The sequence below is a fragment of the Malaya genurostris genome, chromosome 3 (genome assembly GCF_030247185.1).
Source record: "Malaya genurostris strain Urasoe2022 chromosome 3, Malgen_1.1, whole genome shotgun sequence".
NCBI lineage: Eukaryota > Metazoa > Arthropoda > Insecta > Diptera > Culicidae > Malaya > Malaya genurostris.
This window is the reverse complement of record NC_080572.1, coordinates 108,224,867-108,246,906: the sequence shown is the minus strand read 5'-3', so window position 1 is coordinate 108,246,906 and position 22,040 is coordinate 108,224,867. Positions and strand designations below refer to the sequence as shown.

Sequence of the window (22,040 nt, the reverse complement as noted above, 5' to 3'; positions counted from 1 at the left end):
ACAGTTAGTGCCGCGGCTGAACGTCCCTTTTTTCAGAAGCGTGTGAAAGAAGCAATAAATTATTACTGAATCTCCGACACCGTGCCGTCAAGGTAGTGTGCAAGGAAAAAAATGTTCTTACAGCTACACAGTTTGAAGTACTAGCAAGATAGATCTTAATTCAATATCGCTTAGTCACAAGGAATAAATGATGAGAGAGGGGAAACGTTCACTTCATTTTTGCATTATGTCACCCATAACGTTCAATGCAATGTCGGGAGCAGAACGAGTAGATGATCATACCGAGACACATTAAATTTAACCAAATATTTCAAGATGTGCATGTAAATTTTTTTTTTATTGTTTTCCAGAAAAATCTTTACAAAAACCCTATTGCATTGAACATATAGACTTTCTCGTAATCACATAGATAAATTAGTACAATTAATTTGTGCCAACAGTTAAAATTTTCGCATCCTTAAACCAACACTAACAACATTGGTATTCAGAGCAATCCTACCTGTCATAATATAATCATTAAACAAATCGCACTCTTTAATTGGTAACCTAACCTCCCAGGTAATCAATGCGCTTTTATATTTCCAGTGGAATGACCTGTTATGGGAACAAAAAATTCTTTTAGCTCTATATAAGCAATCTAAAAGCTTGTAATTCGATCAAAATTCTGAATGTACACTAGCCATAAACATTCAATATCTATAAATGGTCATTTAACCAGCATTCAGAGCAATTAAAACACCAATTAGCGATTAAAACACCAATTAGCGATTAAAGGCTGTCATAATGCGGCAATACTCCATGCTTTGGCCTTTCTGTTTCAACAGACTTCGCAGCCGATTCTTTGAATCATTGCATGGCTAGTACAAAGTGAAAACTACGATTATTCACGAGAAAAACCGCCATTTTGTAGTTGTTAAACCTCTCAAAGCAACAAACAACGAAAAGGAAAACGTTGGGGTCTGGTTTTTAACATGTAGAAAGTGTGTGCAAAATTTAAACAAAAATGGTGCAGTAGTTTTTGTATGGCGATGGACACGGACTTTCAAAACCTTCTTACGAGAAAAACGCGCTTAAAGTTTTTTGTCTATAGAATCAATGGAAACAATTTGTTACTCAAGGGAGCCCGTAGGGTCTAACATTATCCAAAAATCACATTTTTTCTTTTACAATTTATTATAACGAAACATTTTAAGAATGTCTGTCAATATTCAACAGTGATCACGTTATACCTTTTTTCTGTAGTAGATCATTTAAACGAAGAGAGTATTTGTATTATGAGTGACAATTCAAATATCAAAAGTACTAGGATTGCTTTAAATCGGTTAAGAAATATTTTAATTATACTCAAATACAAATTACGTTTTGTCAGAATCTCGCTAAGTATTGATTTTTGTAATTTACCATTAATTGACATGGCTACCTTGTCTCCGGATCGAATTTTTATATTAAGATAATTTCTAATACTAATTTGGGATCATTTTTGACACCAATTTATTCAGAGTGATTCGGGTAGCTTGCAGATTGTCGGGTAACTCACAAAAGCATGCCTTAGCGTTTTGCCCTTCTCTATAGAAAAGTATTAGAATTGCTGGAAAAACCGACTTTCGAACGGAGCCTCGGAGACCCATTGTATTATATACAATTCGACTCAGTTCGACGAGATCGGAAAATGTCTGTGTGTATATGTGTGTGTGTATGCGTGTGTGCACTTTTCGAAGATACTTTTACTGCTCAATTTTCTAAGAGATGGCAGAACCAATTTTAACAAGCTTATGCTCGTTTGAAAGCTACTATTGAGCAATTGATCAAGTTCGAAGATCAAATGACTGCAACTTCTGTTTCCGGAGACATGATGATATAAATGACGTAACCAACAAAACACGTTGATATTCTCAAGATATTCCGTTCACGACATTGTTTAACCTCATTCAGTCATCGGCACGGAAATACACCTTGACTTTGGAGTTCCTATTTTTGTGGCCTTTTACGACATGGAACAGGAAACCAGTGGTAGAAAATATTTCCGCCGGATGCCACACGGCTTACCTGTTTGGTGGACTTATACCACCGGTACAGGTGGACCGTAGCGTTATTCTTAGCTCGTTGGGAAACCGCTACCGACACTACACGGCTATCTAGGCTGCTCAGAGAGGGAAGTTGACCGCCCTTATTCTGAATAACGACGTATTGATTTTTCGATCGAATGTGGTTCGATCGAATCATAGCTACCTTTGATTTTGCTAGCGTTATTAAGAATACGAATGAAATACGAGCGAAAAAACCCTTCCTAAACCACCTAGTGGTGTGATAATGCCTCTCTCTTCTTTCATAACAGTCTCATGAAAATATATTTCATACTTTTATTAAAAAATTTCGGATACTAACTTTGACACCAATTGATTCAGATTGATTAGAATAGTTCACAAAAGCATGCTTCAGTGTTTAAGTCACACAGTCAGCATCACTTATCCAAACTAGTGCTTACATTTGCGTTGCCTATTCGTATGAGAAAAGTTATGCTAATCTAAAAAACGAGTGACATTATTTTCACATTTCTGGTACACATCACCCTGTAATTACTGAACCGGGAGTCGGATCCGCATGATATTTTGGAACTTTGTATGGGACCATAAGACCTTTCATTTGAATCTAAGTTTGTTAAAATCGGTTTAACCATTCCAGAGTAATGTGAGTGACATTATTATCACATTTTTGATGTATTACTTTCACATTTTTTATGCTTATCACTCTGTATTTCCGGAATCAGAATTTGGATCTAAATGATATTCAGGAACTTCGTATAGGACCGCTAGACCTTTCATTTAAATCTGAGTTTGAGAAAATCGGTTTAGCCTTCTCCGAGAAAAGTGAGTGACGTTATTTTCACATTTTTAATGCATTGTTTTCCCATTTTTGGTGCACATCACCCTGTAATTCCGGTACCGGAAGTCAAATCAAAATGAATTCAGGAACTTTGTATGGAACCGTGACCATAATGATGATCAAATTCCATGGGTGGCCGGGCAGCCGCGTCACGTTTTTCTCGAAAGCAGGTTTTGAAAGTCAGTGTCCATCGTCATTCAAAAACTACTGAACCAAGCCCCAACGTTTTCCTTTTCGTTGTTTGTTACTTTGGGGAGGTTTAACAGTTACAAAATAGCGGATTTTTTTGTGAAAAATCGTAGTTTTCACTTCAAACAACCACCAAAAGTTCAAAAAACTAAAAAAAATCGAACAGCAACGTTGGTGCCTAGAAAAACTTCTACTCTATCTATGCTGCTTCGATTTGTTCACTTCTGATTAGTCTGCGCTGAGATACAGTGGACACCGCAAATTATGATATTTAAGAAGCGTTTTCAAAAATACCTTTTCACTGACTTATTTCTCAATATTTTTCAACGAAAAAATTACAAAATGTTAGTCGAATGATGCTTTTTATCATGCAAAACATTTGAATTTATTTTGTTGCACGATAATTATGAAAACAAAATTCTCAAAAATGATTATGTTTTTCATCATTTAGACCCCAACCCACTCCCTTCTTAAGTGATAGCCATTCAAACCTATTAGATGAACCAATAGAAGATTCCAAACGATCTGAACTTTGTTGAAATCGGTTCTGCCATCTACGAGAAAATTGAGCAGTGGGCCATAACTTATACCATAATATATCCGGAATCAGATGTGACAGCCAGCTGATCTTCAAACTTGATCAATGATCCAATAGTAACTTTCTAACGAGTCTAAATTTTGGAAAAAATCGACTTTTTGGGACTTGGAAAAATTTCGTAAAGCGCTAGTTCTCAAAAGTTTAAGCACCTCGAAAAAATCCCCCATGCTAAATTTGAGCTAAATCGGATATGGGTAAGGGGTGCTGCCTGGCGGTTTAGGTTTGAAAATTTTTGAAATTTTCTTGAAAAATCATCATATTATTAAAAACATCATATCTCCGGAACCAGAAGTTACAGCCGTTTGATATTTCAACTTGATCAATGACCCGACAGTAGCTTTTAAACGAGTTTGTTAAAATCGGTTCAGCCATATCTGAGCAAATTGAGTGGTAAAAATATCTTCGAAAAGTGCACACACACATTTTCCGATCTCGTTGAGCTGAGTCGAATGGTACATAACACTATGGGTCTCCGAGGCTCCGTTCGATAGTCGGTTTTTTTCAGCAATTCTAATACCTTTCTATAAAGAAAGCAAAAATGGACAACAATTTCTGATTGTTCATGGGTTTACCTTTATCCGCACTGACGAAACTGCAGCATTAATTTAACATTAAACTGTTTGTTTGAAGCTAGTTTCAAACCTAGTTTCAACGTTGTTGAACTGAAAATCGAGTCAGTTTCGAACCTGATTTTAATATCAGGTTTGCTCAAACCCCCGTTGCTAAGTGCAACCCCAAAACAGTTTCGTGAAAAGTGTTTATTTGATGAAACTACCCTAGGTCAGTTTCAGTTTTCTCAAGCGAAAACGACAAAAATACCCTATGAGTCAGTAGACAAAATTTGACAGCTCTATAAGTCGAACTCTAGCCGTGATGGCAAAAACTGTGAAACAACTCTGTTCAAATGTGTACGCGTTCAAAGAACCGCATCGTGCGGCACTTTGTGGACACCAGATGCGCCCGTTACGGCATCTACAACTATTAAGAAAACAATCAAAGTATTAAAAAAAAATCATAACATCTTTGTGTCATATTGAATTAAATATAATTTATGAGCTATCGTTACTTAATCCAAACATATTTTTAATCACAACAATGCTTCTAGCCACTAGTTGAAAATAAGTTTATTTGACTTCAATAGTAGCAACCCATAACTAGTTTTGATACCACTTAACTCAATTGTGTTGCAACAAGAGCACGAACATGTTTTTTATGTTATACTGGTTAAAACAAGGTGACAGCAGTGTTTCTTTATAACGTAAACATTAAACTAACTATCATTTGTAAGTTATCGTTACTTGATTCTAACATATCTTTAATCACAGCTATGTTTTCAGCTACTAGTTGAAAAAAGGTTTATTTCCCGTTGCGAAACCATTATAAATACGTTAACGTATATGTGAATCGTTACTGTGAATTGATATAGCAATAACTTAGATATTATAAGATAATAACATATAATTTCTTCATTAATTCAGATAGTTATCGGTAAGTTTTCCCAACGTTATGATAACTAAAACGCAAACAAAACAACCTTTGTTGGCTTGAATATGGCGAACACAATATGGAGTCTCAAGAAGTGTATGAAACGTAAATATAACCAGGATATTACTTTTTCCAAAACTAATTTTTGCCGAATATAGTGAAAGGCACAATAGTCATTTTTGTTCTATGCACTGTCATAAACACGAAGAAAATAATATAGGGATTGAACATCGATTATGATAATATTATAGTTCTCATGATATATGAATTTAAAATGATGAGAAATCACTCTACTTGAAATTATTTTGAGCATTCTGAACATAGGTTTATTTTGTTGTTTAATTTTTATATCTTTATAAACAGATTTTGATTGAAGGCGCATAAAAAACAATTAAGTAAAATTGAATTCCGCTCGACAGTTTTTGGATCGTTGTGAAATTTGTACCTTATATCAAGTTTGTGACTTAAAGTATTCTTCTGCTTTTTTATTGATGATAGAAAAGACTAAGTTTCAACTAGTTTACTTGGAAACAAGTTATTTTCAAGTTATGAAAAGATAAATTATTTCAGTATGGCATTACAACGTAACGACAACATATTTTTAGCCGGCATAACAACTAGTAGAAACTGCGCTTTTTGAGTCATGCAAGCGGTTAGATGTTAGTAACAATCACTCAAATATCTGGTTGCAAACTAGTCACAAACAAGCTAGCTTAACATAAATTGTTACTTGGGAGGTAATCCAACTATCAAAATCACACAGATGGAAAAAGTTGTGCGATTTTACATCTTCGAAGATACACAGTGATGGAGCGTCGTATTTCCCAAAAATTTATATTCAAGAACATGTGAAATTGTGTGATTTGAAAATTTCATGGCTTGAAATCGAATGAAATAAAAAACAAAAGACCGTTAAGCAACAGCGCGACTTGAACCGAGAAACATTAGATCACAAAGCACGTCAGTTGATTAACTGAGCCACAGAAGCACATATCTGCATGATGAATAATTGATACATACCTTATGATAAAAAAAGAACCGGAATTTTCATTATAAAATTCCCGCGCTTGTCCAATCGGTAAACTTTTATTCTCTCAACGTTGGCAACACTTTCATACACATTCTGTCAAATTTTATCGCATATCGTACGATTAGTTTTTGTTTGGCGTCTATACAAAGAAGTTGAAAAATTTTCGTGTGGCGATTTTTATAATGGATGAATATTTAGAACAACGTGCGTGCATCAAATTTTGTGTTGCAAATGGATTTAAGTGTTCCGAAACTTTGAAAATGTTAGAAAAGGCCTTTGGTGAATCGTGTCTAGGAAAAACACAGGCATACGAGTGGTATAAACGCTTCAAAGGTGGTCGTACAAGCTTGGATCATGATGAGATCCCTGGCCGCCCAACAACATCTATTACTGAAGAAAACATTGAATCGGCGAAGCAAATCGTGTTGCAAAATCGTTCTGTACCGATTAGAGAGATTGCTGTGTTGTTGGGCATGTCTTATGGATCAGCCGAACACATTTTAACATTGATGTTTTGGGTTTGAAACGCGTCGCTTCTCGGCTGGTGATAAAAAAGCTGAATTTCATTCAAAAACAGCGTCGTGTTGATGTGGCCAAAGAGATGATTTCCAACGCGGATAGTGACCCCACATTCATCGAATGCATCATAACTGGTGATGAGGTGTGGATCTATGAATATGACGTCGAAACCGCACAACCTCTCAACTTCTTTGTATAGACGCCAAACAAAAACTAATCGTACGATATGCGTCAAAATTTGACAGAATGTGTATAAATGTGTTCCCAACGTTGAGAGAATAAAAATTTACCGATTGGACAAGCGCAGGAATTTTAAAATGAAAATTCCTGTTCTTTTTTTATCATAAGGTGAAATTCATATTTTTTCTGTGAACTTCTGGTGTTTTGTCCTGTAATCTTTGACAATTCATCATTTGGGCCACAATATACATCTGTCAGCGATTTATTTAAAAAAGAAGTTGTGGCATTCTAAAAAAAACACCCTTCACAGTGTCTCATTTTCATTATCATTCCGCGACCTATTCTATATAAATAAGATCTATTTGTAGAAGAAATAGCATGTTACACTGGTCTTTTCACAATGAAATCGAGCAAAACTCAAGTATCGCAGAATTCGCTACATCAATCCGTTCGTTAGTTTTGTACACTACGGAACCCACGAAGTAAATGAGTAAACTGCCCCAAAATCCCTTACTGCAATTGCCGAGAATATGCGGTCTGCGCCTGGTCTAAATATGGTCTTTGCAACTCTATTGCATGCTCTGGGAAACGCCGAGAGCATTGAGAAAAATGTGACATGACAGTAAAGAAAACGATAAAACGGCATTTTTGTTAAACCAACCATATTGGGTGCTGGTGAACAAGATATGAGTATGTTACTGTTAATTTCATAATTTACCGCTTTATGAGCGGTTTTGCGTCCCTTTGCTTCGACGTTTTTTTATGGTCAGACGACAATTTTGCACAAAACGAGTGAATGTTCCGCAGAGAACTCATGACGCATTAACTTCCTAAGGCCAGTATTTTTTCTGTGCACAGGGAGAAAAATAATTGTTATAGTCTCTATATCATTTTCAATCAATGTCAATGGTATCTAAGCATGTTAAACATCGACCATAATCTTTTTTTGTAATCTATTGCACTTTATTGAAACAACTCATTGAGCTCATTACAACACGTTACATTGAATTTTCACTGAATGTTTTAGTTTATTCGGATTTACTTGTCAATTATAACAAATTTAAACGTACACAATGAAAGCAAGATATATTCATACACTACATAGAAATCACTGATAATGACGATTTCGATGTCAGATTGCCAGAATACTTTTCGCCGTGTATGCAACGGATGCTCGCTCCAAATAATAATTGTATTCGAGGAGAGTGAAAGCATATAATTTATTAACTCACAGCAGTGCACCAATGGGTATTGAATGCACATCAACACACGAGATCCAACTGGAATAAATGGACCACGTATGTTTCGAGCATATATTAATATCACAACATCAACTACAAATGAAAAATGCCCCAAAGGCTGGTAATTAAAAGTAGCTGGTGGTATACAAAATTTAAGCGTAATGAGAATCACACTACCGAATCGATGTTTGATTTATTGCACGATTATCACGTGATCCTACCACATGTTGGAATCTCGAGCAGAGCGGTTCAGAATACCGGGGAATCAGCACCGCTACCATCGTGTACGCTACGAATCGGTTGTAGTATCGTTGATTGTAAATTGTTCGCAAGTATAAGGGAAACAAAATGTTGGCCAAATACTGGCAACTAATTTCGGGCAGGATGTTAAAGTCAAACTTATTCTAACAGCAGAGTTTTCAATCTATTCTGCATCAAATTGATTCATTGTCATATTTAATGATACAAAATTTAAAGTTCGGCTCATAATCCGTACAGTCATACTTTTGCATCTAGTTGAAGAAGACAACACATACACAGAGGTGGGGGAATATTCGTGCAATTCACGGAATATCAACTCATGTGCTCGCTAACGCACCATGTTCGCTTTTCAACTGATATTTTTTATTTAAGAAACGAAAACCTGTTTTTATGAGTTTTCATAGATAAAAATGAACTAAGTATGCTATGCACTGCACCTGCTGTGTGTTTGAAATATGCAAAATCCTGCACTACTGATACTTCTATAAATCAAATTCATGCTGAATAGTATTCCATTGGGTTGAATCTAAATATTACATGAATGTAAATTATCCAGTTGAAATAAAAACAGTCTTTCGTCGCTATAGTCACAGTTTAGTGTTGATTTTTTTAATAATTTTGTACTTATTATTGCGTAATGAAAACTGACCGTAGTATTAGTTTTATTGCAAATTAAAAAAAACCGGTTGCGAAATCGAACACGGTAATCATCAAATGAGAACATGTGTTGAAACTACGTAAACCTTACCGTACCGAAACCGGTATTTTTTCCGAACTCTGGTGATAAGAGGTGTTGAAGGAACATTCCTGACAGTTTCAATTTGTAAATTTTCAATAATTTAAGCACCCCCATGCATATAAATTGAAAAACTACATTGATTTACACGCTCCTTCCATATTCCTTATCACGTATCATTACATTCCGATACAAAATACAGTTTTTCATACTGAGTCACCCTACGCTTACCGATAATGTCTAAAATAAGCAAATTCAACCTGCTATTGATTCACTTATCAACAGAGCAGCGAATCGATAGCAGTTTTGTTTATTGTTGTTCATAATGACGTTATGAGTTTGCATGGAATCATACCGGGACGCACTGTTATTGGCATTTTGGAACCTCCTGAGCCCCTCACCACAGTCGAGCCATTGCAGTCAGCGTTCTCCAGCCGTCCTGGTCCTGTGAGTGGGTGCGATGAAGGAGTCTTTCAAACATTTCACCACGGCAAGTATTGTCCTTTTCATCTACCTATCGTGATTTCAATCGCCTATGGATTAAGACCATCGGAGACAATCAATGTTTCGTATGACCTCACACGAAATATTGATTGGAAATGCTACACAAATTCGATATCTGAGAAACTAGAAACAACACAAGAACTTCCTCCGGAGGAAGAGTACACGTTTTTGGCAGGCTTGATTCTTGACACCGCGACTCAAGCTCAGACGAAACCTGTACCCGGCGCGAAAACTAACATCCGTTCCCCCAACCAGTGGTGGGACAAAGAGTGCTCAAAGTTAAACGCGGAGAGAGCTTCATCATTTATCGAGTTTAGGAAAAACGGAACACCTAATAATTTTAGAACACTACGCGGCATTAGACGCTAAAATGAAAAGCTTGATTAAAGCGAAGAAAAGCGGTTATTGGCGTCGATTCGTAGACGGATTATCGAGAGAAACATCAATGAGCACTCTTTGGAACACAGCCCGACGAATGCGCAACAAAAACATCTCGAACGAAAGCGGGGAATATTCTGACCGCTGAATAGTCGATTTCGCTAAAAAATATGTCCTGACTCTGTTCCGGAACAGACAATCATGCGCGTCGCTTCACCAAACAGAAACGAAACACCTTTTTCGATGGTCGAGTTCTCACTTGCGCTCAAAATCAAATTCAACTTGTTGAAAAATTTGCCTGACTGAATTTATTCAATAGTCTTCTTGAGGATAATATTGTCCCACATGACTGGGATAAGTAAGAGTTATCGCCATTCAAAAACCAGGGAAACGAGCCTCCGATTACAATTCGTATCGGCCGATTGCTATGCTTTCCTGTATCCGGAAATTGTTCGAAAAAATGATTCTGTTTCGTCTAGACAATTGGGTCGAGACTAATGGCTTACTTTCAGAAACACAATTCGGCTTCCGCAGGGACAAAGGAACGATTCAAATGGCATTTGCTCCTAAAGAACAAATGGCGTCAGTTTTCCTAGACATCAAAGGGGCTTTTGATTCAGTTTCCATAAACATCCTATCTGAGAAGTTGCATCAGCATGGTCTTTCACCAATTTTGAATATTTTTTTGTATAATCTATTGTCCGAGAAATACATGTATTTCGCGCATGGTGATTTGTCGACAATACGATTCAGTTACATGGGTCTTCCTCAGGGCTCATGCTTAAGGCCCCTCTTATATAACTTTTACGTAAACAACATTGATGAATGTATCAACACATCTCGCACGCTAAGACAACTTGCCGACGACAGCGTTGTGTCTATTATAGGACCCAAAGCTGCCAATCTCCAAGGACCATTGCAAGATACCCTCGACAACTTGTCGACATGGGCTCTTCAAATGGGTATCGAGTTCTCTACGGAGAAAACTGAGCTGATTGTATTTTCAAGGAAGCGAGAACCAGCACAACTACAGCTTCAACTAGGGGGTGAAAACATAGCTCAGGTCTTCACATTCAAATATCTCGGGGTCTGGTTCGACTCCAAAGGCACCTGGGGATGTCACATTCGGTATCTGAAACAAACATGCCAGCAGAGAATCAATTTTCTTCGTACAATAACCCGAACTTGGTGGGGTGCCCACCCAGAAGACCTGATCAGACTGTACCAAACAACGATATGGTCCGCAATGGAATGTGGATGCTTCTGCTTCCGATCCGCCGCGAACACCCATTTCATTAAACTGGAAAGAATTCAGTATCGTTGTTTGCGTATTGCCCTAGGTTGCATGCAATTGACTCATACGATGAGTCTCGAAGTGCTCGCGGGCGTCTTACCGTTGAAAAACCGATTCTGGGACCTCTCATATCGATTGCTAATCCGATGCGATATCTTGAATCCGATGGTGATTGAAAACTTCGAAAGGCTTGTCGAGCTCAATTCTCAGACCCGTTTCATGTCCTTGTATTTTGATTACATGGCTCAGAATATTAATCCTTCTTCGTTTGTTTCCAACCGTGCTCATTTCTTGGATACTTCTGATTCTACTGTGTTTTTCGACATATCCATGAGAGAGGAGATTCGTGGAATTCCGGAACACGTACGCCCTCGATTGGCCCCTAATATATTTTATAATAAATTTAGAACAGTCAACTGTGAAAAGGTGTTTTACACTGATAGATCAAACATAGACAGGTCCATAGGCTTCGGCATCTTCAATCAGAACATCACCGCTTCGTACAAACTCAGTGATCCTTGCCCAAAGACCATTACTTCATTGTCAAGCTTCATGGAGCAATGGCGTACTGGGACGATGGCTACATTCCATTATCCCTAGGGTATCGACGAAACCTTGGTTCAGGGGGATGAACTTGAGTCACGATTTCATTCGTGTTATGTCGCGGCTCATGTCAAATCACTACACTTTCAACGCACATCTCTGGAATGTTCGGCTCGCGGAGAGCGGTCTCTGCACCTGTGGCGACGGTGATCAGGACATCGAGCATGTCGTGTGGTCGTGCGTAGAGTATCGTGACGCCAGGTCGAAGCTACTGAAATCCCTTAGGGCCTGAGGTAGACCGCCTGAGGTTCCGGTTCGGGATGTGTTGGCGAGTCGGGATAGTTTATATATGCTTCTCATATACCAGTACCTTAAACACATTGATATACAAGTGTAATGTGTTATCCCTCGCTCAGAAAGTATAATCTCCACCTACAGGTTCGACACTAACATCCGCCCGATTCTCTCGATCCCCGTCCCTGTCCACCATCTTCATTGGAACTAAAAAGATCTTTTTTTTGTCACTAACTTCTTCGTTTCCCCTTCCCTGTCTCTTCACCATCTCGATGCAACTAATTAGATCTCTGTCGTTTTCAGACATTTTGTTCCCACATCCCCTTTTTACCCCGTTTCCACAATATTTACTTTCTTTTTCATTCTCTTCCGTAACATCACCATCACCGCCCATGTAAGACCGCTCCAGTTGAAAACCAGTATGCGGGCCACCCGTCGGGCCTTCGTAGCCTGGTGGTGTTTCCCGCGGACCCACACGAACCGAAGGATGCGGCCAGCATAGATATTTACCAACGCCATCTGGAAAACTCATGCAACACTCAATTCATCGACCACTGCCGATTGCCAGCTGAAAGCTGGATTTACGTGATCCCGAGATGACATAGTCTAATGATTCTATTCTACACGGAACGACCGAAATTAGCTCTGCGCCTAATTCGTATTACTGTTTTTGAATTAGTTGATTTTAACAACAAAATTTCCAAAATAACTATGAAATTAGTTAAAATTAAGAATTCACTTTGCTGAAAAAAACTCTTATTTTTAGAGAATGTGTTTAGTTGGCGAATATCCTGGGCACAAACCAGTAATATTTCAATCCAACACGAAATTCTCATTGACAACTAATTTTGTTATTAAAATCAGAAAATGTGTTTCTATTTATCCATAACCATCATTACTGAAGGACAGCACAAAGAAATTTGTGCGCATTTGAAGCGATTGTGCGTAATAATGTTTTACGTGGAACAGTGAAGTGAGTTTCGAATGTTCAACTCTAATTCTATATGTCAAATGATGTTTTATGTATCGTCCAACCTTCCGGGTCACACCGTCCGATGTTCTACTTGTATTCGGTTTTTATTTTCCGAGTGCTCAAAGTTTTCAGTGAGAGAGTCGATTTCGCGAAGTCGAATGAAGAAAAAAGCGATTTAGAAGAAAAATGTTCAAAAAGAAGTTTATGTTTCGCTTATGTCTTTTTCTCCAATACAACATCGTATTTATACCTGCCAATATAGAAAAGACAACCGAGACTGAAATTTTTTTCGATAATAGTGTGCCATCTAGTGGCTAGTAGTCATTACGGTGTTAGCGTTATTTCGGTGACAGAGCGCCATATAGCTGCAAATGGCAGAAACCAATTCAACCATTTATGCTGGTTGAAAACAACGTTTTATTTCTCTAATTCAACTAAAAAATTAGTTGAATGGATATGAAGTGTGCCTTAGCTAAGAAATGACAATTGGTGAATTCAACTAAAAAAATAGCCATTTCAACAAATAATTTATTATTATCAAGGGAATCAGAATTAAAAAATCTAAATTAGCAAAAGAAAGATTTTTTTAGTTGTCTCAAAAAATAACTAACTAAAATCAGAAAATCAACTAATTTTTTCGCCAAAATGCTGATTTCGGTCTTTCCGTGTAGTTTTAAGTTAGTCGTTAATTAAGATTAGAAAATACCCTTGGCATCTTAGAGATTAAGCAGTGTGCCTAAAATTATATTACATTATTGAATAAAAAAAAAGTATTGTCTTTTCTCTTTGCATCCAAGTCCTGATCTTGTTCGCGCTTGTAGATGTCAGCCCCTCGTTGGAAACCTTATACACCTTATAAACGATGGCCTTAAGCCCGCAACAAATTACACTCGCTGCGCTTAACGTTCCAGAATCTAATAATTAATTAAATCTTATTCATATTTACGAGGATTCTATTCGGACGGCAATCGCTTGCATGAAGTCTTCTACCTCCTCTGGCCCTGACGGCTTACCGACAGTTATATTGAAAAATTGCTCGACTGGTGTAATTGCTCCCCTTTGTCGACTATTTCGGATGTCACTGTCTAAAGAAGTTTTTCCCAACTTATGGAAATCTTTTTTTTTATGTTCCCAGTGTATAAGAGAGGTGACAAAAGGATGTGAACAATTACCGTGGCATCACACCGCTTAGTGCAGTTCCTAAACTGTTTGAAAAGGTTATTCTGACACTGATTTTCAACCACTGCAAGCAATATATTGTTGACACTCAACATGGCTTTATGCCTAAGCGCTCCACAACCACCAACCTATTGTCATTCATGTGCTACGTGACTGATGTTATGTCAAAAGGTTTATCAACAGACTCTATTTACACCGATCTCTCTTCTGCCTTCGATATACCTTATGATAAAAAAAAGAACCGGAATTTTATTAAAAAACGCAAAATTTCAATTTTTAATAAATTTCTTTATTGTCGCCTTCAAAGTACTCTCCTCCTGCGGCAATACATGCATGCCAACGCTTGATCCAATTTTCCATACAAGGTTTATAGGCGCAGCGAATTTTCTTTTATGGTCTCTATGGTCTCAAAACGCGTTCCCCGCAATGGCAATTTGAGTCTGGGGAAGAGGAAAAAGTCACACGGGGCCATATCTGGAGAGTACGGTGCTTGGTTGATGATATTGGTTGAGTTTTTGGCCAAAAACTGCGACACAACCAACGCTGTGTGAGCCGGCGCAATGAAATGAAATTCAGCTTTTTTGGCACCAGCCGAGAAGCGACGCGTGTCAAACCCAAAACATCAGTTAAAATGTGTTCGGCTGATCCATAAGAGATGCCCAACAACACAGCAATCTCTCTAATCGGTACAGAACGATTTTGCAACACGATTTGCTTCGCCGATTCAATGTTTTCTTCAGTAACAGATGTTGTTGGGCGGCCAGGGATCTCATCATGATCCAAGCTAGTACGACCACATTTGAAGCGTTTATACCACTCGTATGCCTGTGTTTTTCCTAGACACGATTCACCAAAGGCCTTTTCTAACATTTTCAACGTTTCGGAACACTTAAATCCATTTGCAACACAAAATTTGATGCTCGCACATTGTTCTAAATTTTCATCCATTATAAAAATCGCCGAACGAAAATTTTTCAACTTCTTTGTATAGACGCCAAACAAAAACTAATCGTACGTTATGCGTCAAAATTTGACAGAATGTGTATAAAAGTGTTGCCAACGTTGAGAGAATAAAAGTTTACCGATTGGACAAGCGCGGGAATTTTAAAATGAAAATTCCGGTTCTTTTTTGATCAGGTAATAAACCACAATATAACAATTGCTAAACTGGAAAGACTTGAATTCGGCTGTAACATCATACGATGGCTGCAATCATATCTTATGGATCGTCGTTTAGCAGTGAAAATCGACGATCACGTTTCCAATGAGTTTATCGCCTCGTCCGGAATTCCGCAGGGTAGCCATCTCGGGCCTTTAATCATTTTACTATACTTCAACGGCGTCAACTTTACTCTAGAGGGTCCTCGTCTATCGTTTGCCGATGACGTTAAGATCTACTATTACATTCGAAGCCCAGTAGATGCAGGTTTTCTACAACGCACTTGTTGAACTTCGCCGAGTGGTGTAAAGTAAACCGTATGAAAATGAATCCTGACAAATGCTCGACCATTACGTTCTCGAAGAAGAAAGAGTTATTTCATTTTGATTACTTTCTGAAAGGATCTCCGATAGTCATAACGACGTGTGTTAAATACCTTGGTGTCTTTCTCGATGAGCAACTGACATTCAAGCAACACACCAGCTATATCGATTCTAAAGCTTCTCGCAACTTAGGATTTGTAATGAGGATGGCTTAACATTTTACGACGTGTACTGTTTAAAATCTCTGCATTACTCACTTGTTCGTTCATCCCTGGAGTACTGTTCTGTCGTTTGGAACCCTCACTACACGAACGGAGCTCATAGAATCGAATCGATACAACGAAGATTCATTCGCTTCGCTCTACGATGCTTACCGTGGAACAATCCTCACCAACTGCCAAGCTACGAAAGTCGCGGGTTACTAATCGGTCTCGATACACTACAAGTTCGTCGAGATGTTGCACGTGCTTTATTGATAGCAGATGTTTTGACCGATAGGATTGACTGCCCTGCTTTGCTCCGCAAAATTAATATCAACGTCCGACCCCGTGCTCCTCGCAACAGTGCATTTCTTCGACTTCCTTTACGACGAACTAACTACGGTGCTACCAATGCTATTATTGGCTTGCAGAGATTATTCAATCGCGTTTCATTAGGATTCGACTTCAATTTATCACGCAGTAGGATACTTCAGTTGTCGTATGTTCGAACCCCGACCTGGAAGGATTCTTAGTGTCAGTAGGATCCATAGTACTAGCCATGCAATGATTCTGTACACTAAGAATCGGCTGCGAAGTCTGTTGAAACAGTAAGGCCAAATTCCACAAAAGGAATGTAATGCCAGGACTTTGCTTTGCAGTAGGATACTTGAACATTTTTTGTATATTACTAGAAATTATCATTAGGACCATATTGTGTCTCTTGATTATACCTAAATAAATAAATAAAATAAATAAATGACCACCCTACGTGCATCGAAAATATCGCAGTCATTATTTCTCAGTTGCGATTCGGTTGCGAATTTATTCAGTAGATATTTTTTTGTTGATGAGAATATAATAGTTCAATCTTGCACGAATCACTTCGGTGTCGAACTGAAGCATAGTGAGCATCGAAATATCATCGGAGATTTTTGTACGTATTCACATAAATTAATCGAGTTTATCGGGTTTGCACATTTGTATAGTCGATAACAAAATAAACTTATTTCAGTTTTACCGGTTTTCGGTTTCGATTCTAATTCCTGTAGAATTGCCGCTGGCAGGGAATTGAAGTTAAAATTGTGCTGGCAGGGAATTGGAGTCCATTTTGTGCGAACGTTTATGCGATGCAGAAGGGAACGATCGAAACCGTCGACCGTGCACGAAAAAAACATAGGTCCACAATCCATCAAGCGAACGCATATCACGTCTTAACCTCACTGGACGAGCTACTTGTTTCATTCACAGGCAAGCATCAACTAGGCAAAGAAATATTTTGCAGTATATATTTATAGATTTCTCTTCATACTACGCAGAACGATGTGGTGTGTTTATGCATGACGCAAAGCCTCCTATGCCGAACAAGCAAATGACATCATTTTGGACAACTGGAATTGGTGGATGAAAACATAACAACAAATGGCTGATTTATTATCGTTCAAAATTATGACAGAAAAAATGCTACACGGCTATTATTGAAACTTTAATTTGACACTCGACCCGTGTAGTGAAGAGTAAGGCATTTTTGAAGCCAAAAATCTTTAGAGTTGAGCTTTAAACCATTCCAATTTATTTATCAGAATAATTGGCCATAACAACCGTTTTGAGCTATGCAGGTCCCTGAATACCGGTTCCAAAAGTACCGTAAATAATGACCGCAAAATTTGAAGTAGAACTCACTTCAACATCTCATGGAATGCATAATCGATTGTCACACGTCGATTCAAAGTAATAATTTTATGGTTTAATACAATTTCTCTCTTCGATTTGACTTGCAGTTCAAAAATTACAGGGTAATGAGCAGTGGTGGTAAATTGCGAACCGAACGCCGATGCTTCTGCAAATTTACTCAAAAATGTTCACCGAGCGTAAGCATGCGATAGGTTCGAAAACTATTCCCTCGGTTAATGCGAAGGTGTTCTGTGCTCGGTGTTTGGCGAACCAATCTGATTCGTACCGTTCGGTTGGCGGACCATCGGCGAGGGCTTCAATTCTCGCATCCTGGTTTTGAAATTATCAATGCACACGTGATCAGCACAAAAAAAATTGTTTTGTTCGATTGATAAATCGATCAATAGCGATTCAAATGGTATTATTTTGGACATTATCAGTATGCGTAGGGTGGCTCGATATGGAAAATAGTAAGTTTTGGATCTTTTGCAAATTTTATGGTTTTGGTTATAGAATCTATAACAATAAGAATTGAATATTTTGGAACATTTCAGCAATCGTAGAGTGGCTCAATATGAAAAGGGATTTTTTGTACTCTTGCAAATTCGATGTTTAATTATCTGGTGAGTCAATAGCAAAGAGAATTAAGTAATTTTAGGTATTTTCAACGAGCGTATTTAAATTTGATGTTCTATTGATTGTTGAATCAATAGCAGTTCAACTTGGATAATTTTAGACATTTTCAGAAATCGTAGAGTAGCGAAATTTGAAAATTTGGATTTTTTTTACTAATTCGATAATTAATAAATAGTAAAAAATCTTTGGAAATTATCTGCCACCGTAGGGTTTTTCTATTTGAAAAATTGTAAAATTTTTGACTAATACCAATTCGATGGTTTGTTGATTATTGGATCAATAGCAGTTCGAATTGAATAATTTTGTGCATTTTCTGTAAGTGTAGGATGGCGCAATATGAAAACTTGTAAGTATTTTGACTTTTGCTGATAAAATGTTTCATTTAATAGTGAATTAATAACAATTACAAATTGCTCATTTTTGAGATTTTCAGGGACCATAGGATGGTTCTATCTGTATAATGGTAAAGTTTTTGACTAATGTCAATTCGATGCTCTATTGATTGATGAATTAATAGCAGTTCAAATAAGATGATTATCATGATGATGATAAGAACATTTTCAGCGATCGTAGGGGGGTTTAATATAAAAATTTGAAAATATTTTGATTTTTGGTATTTTAATGTTCAATAGATGAGCGAATCAGTAGCAGGTAGAATTGGATGATTTTGGACGTTTCTAGCGAGCGAGCGACGTTTGTTAATTTTGGATATTCTCAGCGAGCGCTGGATGGCTTAATATAGAAATTGTAATTTTTAAACTATTTACAATTTCATGCCAGCAGTAAAGCGGGAACCGAGCACCAATGCTTTATACATATTTGTTTAGAAATGCTAGCAAAAATACGCAAAAGCTGTTCATTCGGTTTATGGTAAAGTTCGCTTGCTGTTCGGCGGAGCAATATGTACCAAACCATTCAGTTGGCAGACCATCGGCGAAGGTCAATTGAGCTCTATTCGATGCGTAGTTTTATTATTTATGGTTCGATGAAATGCCTACCTACAGTATCAAAACTATTCTATTTAAGTTGATGAGCAAAGCAATACACAGTGGTTCAAAAGCGCAATTTCACGCTCTTAATTGATAACTCATTGAAACGTGGTTTTCGAGGTACAGTATCTTCAGCAAAGTTGCTCAGAATGATAGACGCCATCTTTTGACAAATTTTATTTATGTGATTAATCCCCTTAAAAGTGAGATAAAAATTTTATTTCAGCTCAGGGCCAACAAAGGGGCTAAGTTACTTCGACAAAGTTGTGCAGAAAGTTATTTCAAACAAGTTTGCTAAAAGTACTATTCCCGTAACTTGAGTGTAATTCATGATATAATGTATTTTCTGAAAAGGGTGTCCAAAAACCAGTTTTTGTAAGAAAACATATATATTTTCAATTTATATGAGTTTTTCATGTTATACAAAGTTATTCATCTTTAAAAACTACACAACTTTCTCAAACATACTATGCTGCTATCATTTCAGTTTAATGAAATAGAGCAATTTTTCATGTTTTTCTTTAAATAAAATTCTAACTTGTCTATTATTAAAAGGCGCAGGAAGGTGCAGATGAGACTACTTACATATTAAACTACTTCCAAAGAACTTTCATACCGTGGTTGAATTACTCGTCTGCGATCGTCTGCAGGCGAGATATGTTCTTTTCAAATATCCTTGTCCTTGACATTTGCAATGATAAGGTTCATTGTATATCAGATCAGATTTCAGTATATATTCATTACTATGGTACTTGCACAAAATATGATTTTTTTGCACATTGAACTCTATAAATTGAATAGTTTAGTAACTGTTTTGTCACGACTCTTAAAAAAGCCATAATCAAATCGAATTAAGTTATGTCATCTTCTGGTAGAGAAAAGTATTATCAAAACTCATTTTTTAATTATTTGTATTTATTTTATGATTGCTGATAATGTTCTTAACCATCTAAAAGACTATTAGCATCGTTCGACAGATTCTTCTTGGACTGTTTTGGCCATTCACGAATATTTGTAATTAAAGGATCCAATGAAACTATTAACCAATTCATGGGATCCCGATTCGTTAGTGATCTGGATTGCTCGCGTGTATAATACTCCCGACATTTGTATAAAAGAAACTTCTTAATCATTATGAACAGTACAATACAGCAAGCGTTTATCGATCTCCACTTAAATTGATGAATTGAGGATATTTATCCGCAGAGCTTGTTTATAGAAAAAAACTTACCAAAAAAACGACATAACGTAATTCGACATGATGATTGCCATTTTTCAAAAAACGTCGGACATTTACTTTCAAAAACCGTCTGTAATAATTACTAAACTTGTCTATTCGTAGACTTCGATATCCATAAAAACCTTTTATTGTGAGAGTTTCCATGGTAGCGAACATATACTGAAATCTAATCTGATATACGATGAAACTTATCATTGCAAATGTCAAGGACAAGAATATTTGAAAAGAACATATCTCGCCTGCAGACGATCGCAGACGAGTAATTCAACCACGGTATGAAAGTTCTTTGGAAGTAGTTTAATATGTAAGTAGTCTCATCTGCACCTTCCTGCGCCTTTTGATAATAGACAAGTTAGAAAATTATTTTAAAAAAACATGAAAAATTGCTCTATTTCATTAAACTGAAATGATAGCAGCATAGTATGTTTGAGAAAGTTGTGTAGTTTTTAAAGATGAACAACTTTGTATAACATGAAAAACTCATATAAATTGAAAATATATATGTTTTCTTACAAAAACTGGTTTTTGGACACGCTTTCCAGAAAATACATAATATCATGAATTACACTCAAGTTACGGGAATAGTACTTTTAGCAAACTTGTTTGAAATAACTTTCTGCACAACTTTGTCGAAGTAACTTAGCCCCTTTGTTGGCCCTGAGCTGAAATAAAATTTTTATCTCACTTTTAGGGGGATTAATCACATAAATAAAATTTGTCAAAAGATGGCGTCTATCATTCTGAGCAACTTTGCTGAAGATACTGTACCTCAAAAACCACGATCCTATTAGTTATCAATTAAGAGCGTAAAATTGCGCTTTTGAACCACTGTGTAATAGCGCGTTAAAAATTATGCTTAAAATTCTAATATTCCAATTGCTATCTATTAAAGATTGAATTAGCAAAAGGTAAAGTATTCCCAAATTTTTTTATTAAGCCATTCCACGCCCACAAGATATGTATAAAATTATTCTATTCGAATTTAATTCATTCATCAATCAATAAAGCATCGGATCTGCAAATTCAAATACTAACATTTTTCAAATAGGGCCACACTACGCTCGCTGTAAATTGGAAATCCTATTGGAACTGCTATTGATTCACCAATTAATAGGACATTGAATCGACATCAGTCAAAAATTTTCAAAATTTTCCAAATAGCACCACCACCACCCATAGCTCGTCGAAAATGTCCAAAATTATCAAATTTTCATTGCTTTTGATTCACTATTAAATGGAACATTAAATCAGCAAAAGTCTAAATATATGCAAATTTTTATATTGCACCACCCTACGCTCGATAAAAATGTAAAAAATTATTTCCAGAATCAACAGACCATCGAATTAGTCTAAGATACAATTTTTGTCGATTTTTCAAATTGAACCACCCTGCGGTCGCTGAAAATGTCCAAAATTGTTAAATGTTAATTGCTTTTGAATCAATATTCAATAAAACATCAAATCAGTAAAAATCAAAAAATTTACAAATTTTCATATTGCGCCACCCCCGCTCGCTGAAAATGTAAAAAATTACC

The 22,040-nt window shown here is 36.8% G+C and overlaps 1 protein-coding gene across 6 annotated transcripts in view; it reads left to right on the top strand.

Moving 5' to 3' along the window:
• LOC131434860 (bcl-2-related ovarian killer protein) overlaps positions 1-22,040 on the top strand; it is a 126,838-nt gene that overhangs the window by 97,044 nt on the left and 7,754 nt on the right. The gene's annotated exons all lie outside the window — the stretch shown is intronic.